Consider the following 6000-nt stretch of genomic DNA (forward strand, 5'->3'; position numbering starts at 1 on the left):
ACCACCCAAGGGCCACTCCAGCAATTTAGTAGTACAGGGCATTGAGATCTAGTGCCTGAGAATGTTTTCAGTACCACGGTATTTACCAGTACCAGCCGTAGTCTGAGCATCCATCCGTCTCTCCCAAACTCTGCCAAACACCAGGGCTCACAATGCCAGTGCAGCAGCTTCCAGTGAGGCCCACCAGGCAAAATGCTTTCTGCTCTCCTCACCTAGTCTCCTTCTTTTTAATTTTATGCCCATTTAGTTAGTTCCCATTTAATTTTATGCCTGGCAGTCTGACAAGAGGATTTAGATGGCTTTGACAAGAATTTGAATCATAGTTGCAGCCGCTGCAACCGTTTCACAAGGGGCAACATAACAGTGGCTTAGAGAAAGCCACAACACCACAGTAAAAAAGGGAAGAAATTATGAAGCAGGATATCCTTTGGAGTCTGCTACTGCTCATTCAAAACAGATGTAAAATACATTGGTCTAGTGGTACGATGGCAGACACAAGATTACCTTGGACAGCTGGCCTAGTAAAATTGCATAGAATCTTTTTAGACACACGCGCACACAAGCATATGCATCTATATTTGTGTGCATATATTTATATAACTTTGAGGAGGACCCAGCCAACATACTGCAGAGGTGCTCTGTGTGTGTGCACAGGGCCAAGCTGCCCTCAGCGAATCTGTAGCCCTTTGACTTTCTTCTGCACTTCCTCCCAACTCACACAGCTTTCATCAAGGTAGCTAAGGGTTTACTGTGACCAAGGCAACAGTCCTGGTTGCAGTAAATTCAGTGCAGATTTTCTATGGCCTCCTCTAGATAGATCCCTACAGGGTAAATCTGTTTCCCACCTGCCAGATGAAAGCCCTGCAAAATCAATATTTTACATATGTTCCACTTGCATCACGTGTTCAGATTCAAGCACGGAGGAGGACACTTTCTTGACCAGAACTTTGTGCTGCCCTGAGCTATCTGTCATGAAGAGTCTTGGACTAGATCAGCAGTTAGTGCCAGGACTTCAGGAGGTGACATCCCTTTCATTAACCATAAATATCTATTATACAAGTAATTATGTAAATGTTAATCCCTAGTGCCAGTGCAGAGTAACAAGCACTTTTGGGGAATGAGCTGTTACTTTCTAAAGCAGACAGCTAAAGTCAGGAAAGATGAATCCATACTTGATATCAAAAACTACTTCTGACAGTGTGACAAAGACTCATGTGTCATCCACATTAGTGTTCTCCTTCTTGCTAGCTCAGTAGAACATCCCTGACTGACAGGTTTTTTGAATCTCTTCATTTGAAGGGAACATGAAGTTCAAGCTGGCAAGCAACTCGCTTGTACCCTGGGCCATTCATTAAAGCAAAGTCATCCACAACACTGCAAGGCTCATTGACCATTCCTTCATTTCCTCAGCTCATGTTAAATGTTGATGCTGCTTATGACATTTCTGAGAGGCATTTGGTTTATTTTTTCAAAGGTCATTTATTTCAGGGTGAACGGGCGGGGGAGGAGGGGTGAGAGTATAACAGTTTAAGGAAGAAAAAGCTCTTAAGCCTACTGGTCTCTTGATAGATGAATACAACTGTCCATAACTTATATCGTTAGTTTGATCACTAGAATACAGATCCAGCACTGAGAGTGCGAATGTCTAAAGCTAACTGTCAATTCAATGTCTTTTTTTGTGGACCAGTCAGCTGGGGATGGAGAAAGATGTAACGGCTAATCTTATCTTTAGCAATCGCGACAGGAAATTAAACCAAATTCTGCCTTCTCCTAAGTTACTTTTTAGCCATATTGCCCACACTTTGACAATTTATAGCAGTATACTAGTTTCCTGAAGAGTCACAGGAAGAACTATATATGACCTAGGACTTTTGTCTTGCACAGAAGTTGTAGCTCTGTACAGAGAAGTTATTCCTGCAGAGGAGAACACTTCCTGAAGGTAAGTGAACACTACTGAAAACTACGTGAAGGTTAGCGTACCAAAAGGTTTAATAAGGAAGGAGCCATTTACAAGCATGTTTACATCTAGTAGGATCAATTTCATCATTTCTTTTTACCTTTCACAACACGGAGATCAGAAACTTCTCCAGTATCTCTTATCTTCCACGCAAGAGGTCTTATATTTTTGTACTTTTTTAAAGAAACGGGTCCCATCTTTAGATAAAGACATCAAGTGATGGAGAATTTCACAGCTATTTAAATAAGATGTTTTAGCATTTGAACTATTTCCTATTAATCTGCATAGAAAAGTGAAATGTCTTCAATCAGATCCAAGGTCTTCGAGGACTTTAGACATCATCGGTCGTATCCCGAAGTTATACAGGAAGACCAGTGTTCAACCTGATCTGCACTAGTGGAAGCGAATTACCTAAAGGATGAAAAGGAGGTGCTCTTCTTTGTGGGAGATGAATATTATACTCACATTCATTACTGTCTCACCCTTTTGGATTGTACTTCTATTGGAAAACAAAGATTTTATTTTTCACTAAGGAAATGCAGAGAAACTAAAAGCATTGAACAATGCTTTATAGATGGCTGTATATGAGTATTTCAAGCAAGACTCCCTTTATACTCAATCTGGACCTGTGATTTACTCCAATATCTGAATAACGGTTTGGAGGGTATCTCCATTAAATAGAGCTAAAGCCAAACAGAGATTGCTCTGACATCTCTCCAGCCTTCCCAGGGCTTCCAATTTCATAAGTAGAGTGAGATAAACTCTCATGCCATGGTTAAACACAAAGCACAGGCATAATTCATCACATCTTGGCTCCCTCAGTTTCAGAGGTATCAATGTTTAGAAGATCCACAAAATGCTTATCCCATATTCTTCAAAATAGCACAAGGCACAAAATAATCCTGAAATAAACTGTTCAGCTAAATTGTTCTATAAACACCGAACTGCACCAGAGGAAGAGAGTAAGAGAGGTCACAGAGGTATCTGTCTAAGTCCTGGGCCCTTAACCAGCAATGAATGTGTTAGACACATGTAGTAGACCCCTTCTTACCACAAGCACCTTTTCCACCCTCACCACTGCTTGTTCTTTCTCCAGGAAGTTGCTGGGGAGAAATATGCACAGCCCAGAAGCCAGTCTAATGAAACCTGCATTTAAAATAGAATCAATCATCCTTAACATTTTCTAGCGCCATGTAAGTAGAAGTGCAATTTGAAATACTTAAAATATTTAAGGAAATAAAGAATAAATATATCTTAAAATTGGTAAAATGATAAGAGAATTGGTGTAAAAACAATGAAATATTTTCACATCTTTGCTTTCCTAAACCATTTTGGTTATTTATCTCTCTTATCTAACATATTCCTTTTTTTTCTGACCTGTCTAAATAATTCTAACTTGGTTTCTTTGCTTTTCCTAATGAAAAAGGAAATGGTAATGGTAACTGAAGAAAGAGTCAGCTACTCCAAAAAACAAGTGAAAAAAAAAATCCGTGACTTTTCCAATAAAAGTTTTCTGGAAAATCCTGACCCACCTATCTTAAAATCAGCTCCCACTTACTAAGAAAATGAAATAAGGATGCAGAGTGAATGCAATATTACTACAGCTGTTCAAACTACTAAGCAAACACATTGATTCATTCTAAAGAAACCACATTCTGAAAAGCTGTAAAATCTTCAGAGGAGGTATTAAATTCATTTGATTTCATGAATACAGAGTATGTGTATTTTCTGGCATAGGCATGAGTAATAAAATAACTAAGGATGGAACTAAACCAAACGTCTGTGCTACTGTAGTTAGTACTTAGCAAAGCTGCTATCGAGTGCATCCGTCTTTCCACGAAGACTACCATTAAAAGTAGCATTAAAGCTTTTAATCTGATTTTCCATTTTATTGCCTTGACAGTGGGATACTAATCTTGGAGAAAACCAACCATGAGTTGGTTTTCATGAGCCTTCTATACCAGTCCTAGAAAATTTCCATTGTTCTAAACCTAATGATGTTTCTTACTTGCAGTTTCTATAGCTTTTTTCTTAGATCAAGCAGTTTCCTGCAGCTCCCTATAGATTTTCAACTTAGCACACTTAACCAAAATCTTCAAACATTTCCTTTTCTGGCCTATGTAGCCCATTTTTTTAAGGTATGAGAATCCTTGCAGACTATATGATGTAAACTGCACAATCCAAGTGAAATTGTCTGAAACCAATTGCACAGGTGAGGAGTAAAGGTTAGTTAGGCAGCCATAGCAGGGCTACTGGGAGTGCGCAAGTGTGAGGGTTGCACGCTTTCCTGAGGCAGAGACAGCAGAAGAGGCAGGAAGGGGTTGTTTCGTATCTTACTGCTCACTATACACCACCATCACAAGCACTATTTAGATCTCATTAACTGATTGCAGTGAAGAAGTCTTGCCATGACAAATACATTTTCAATGGTGTGAAAAAAACAGCATTAACGCTGGTCCATTCATAATAATCGTTTCTTCTTCCAAAGCTATGACGAAAAGAAAAGAAAGATGGGAAAAGACCATCCAAAACATATTCATAAAGAGTTCAGAGGAATCAGTGGCAAAGTAGATGCAGTGCTGGAAGTGAATGGTGCATACTTAACTACACAGCAAACAGGTCTGACCCTGCCAGTCTGTCCTCTGTGGAAGTAAGGAAGTTAATATAAGCACAATGCCTGTTTCCAAAAATAGCATTTTTATTGATTTATTTCTGTGATGAAGCTGAATGAGATTTCCCATCCAGCTGCTTTAACAAAGACTCTGGAACGTATCAGGTCCACATCCGAGCCATGAAATCATCAGATGATTTCAAATCCCAAGATATAATTCTGCATTTAGTTTAGCATTTTTCTCCATGCTACTTTTAAACTGTTAAGAAATTCTTAATATTCTCTGTCCTCAGTTTTCTGCTGAAAAGGCCACAGCACACAAAAACTTTGAGGTTTCAATGAAGAAAAAGCTGTGTATATATCTATTGCACAAGTAAAAAATTACCTCTTTGAGTCTTGAAAAATTACTTGAAAATCTCATCTAATTATGGCTCCAACAGGGAAGCTCTGAATCCCAAATACTGGACTTTATAGGAACATCATGCAGTTGTGACAAAAAAGACTGGGAAATTACTGAAGCTTGTTCCAGATAATTTCGTGTGACAAGCACTCAGTGAGCCAACTAGGAAAGATGCCCTTGCCCTGCTAGACTTGTTATTTGTGAATGGAGAAGAACTTGTGGCATGTGGAGGAAAAGGAAGCTATTGGAAGTACTCAACATGGATTCACCAAGGGGAAATCATGTCTGACTAATCTGATAGCCTTCTATGATGGCATGACTGGATGGATAGATGAGGGGAGGGCAGTAGATGTGGTCTACCTTGACTTAAGCAAGGCGTTTGACATGGTCTCCCACAGCATCCTCATAGGGAAGCTTAGGAAGAGTGGGATTGATGAATGGACAGTAAGGTGGATAGATAACTGGTTGAAAGACAGAGCTCAGAGGGTAGTGATTAGGGGCACAGAGTCTAGTTGGAGGTCAGTGATGAGTGGTGTTCCCCAGGGGTCAGTACTGGGTCCAGTCCTCTTCAATATATTCATCAATGACCTGGATGAGGGGATAGAGTGCATCCTCAGCAGGTTTGCTGATGACACAAAGCTGGGGGGGCGGGTGGCTGACACACCAGAAGGCTGTGCCACCATACAGAGAGACCTGGACAGGCTGGAGAGCTGGGCAAAGAGGAACCTTATGAAATTCAATACGGGCAAGTGTAGGGCGCTGCACCTGGGGAGGAATAACCCCATGCACCAGTCCAGGTTGGGGGCTGACCTGCTGGAGAGCAGCTCAGCTGAAAGAGACCTGGGAGTCCTGGTGGACAACAGGATGACCATGAGCCAGCAACGTGCCCTCGTGGCCAAAAAGGCCAATGGCATCCTGGGGTGCATCAAGAAGAGTGTGGCCAGCAGGTGGAGGGAGGTCATCCTCCCCCTCTACTCTGCCCTGGTGAGGCCGCACCTGGAGTACTGGGTCCAGTTCTGGGCTCCCCGGTTC

Source organism: Larus michahellis, chromosome 1 (assembly GCF_964199755.1).
Source record: "Larus michahellis chromosome 1, bLarMic1.1, whole genome shotgun sequence".
Taxonomy (NCBI): Eukaryota; Metazoa; Chordata; class Aves; order Charadriiformes; family Laridae; genus Larus; species Larus michahellis.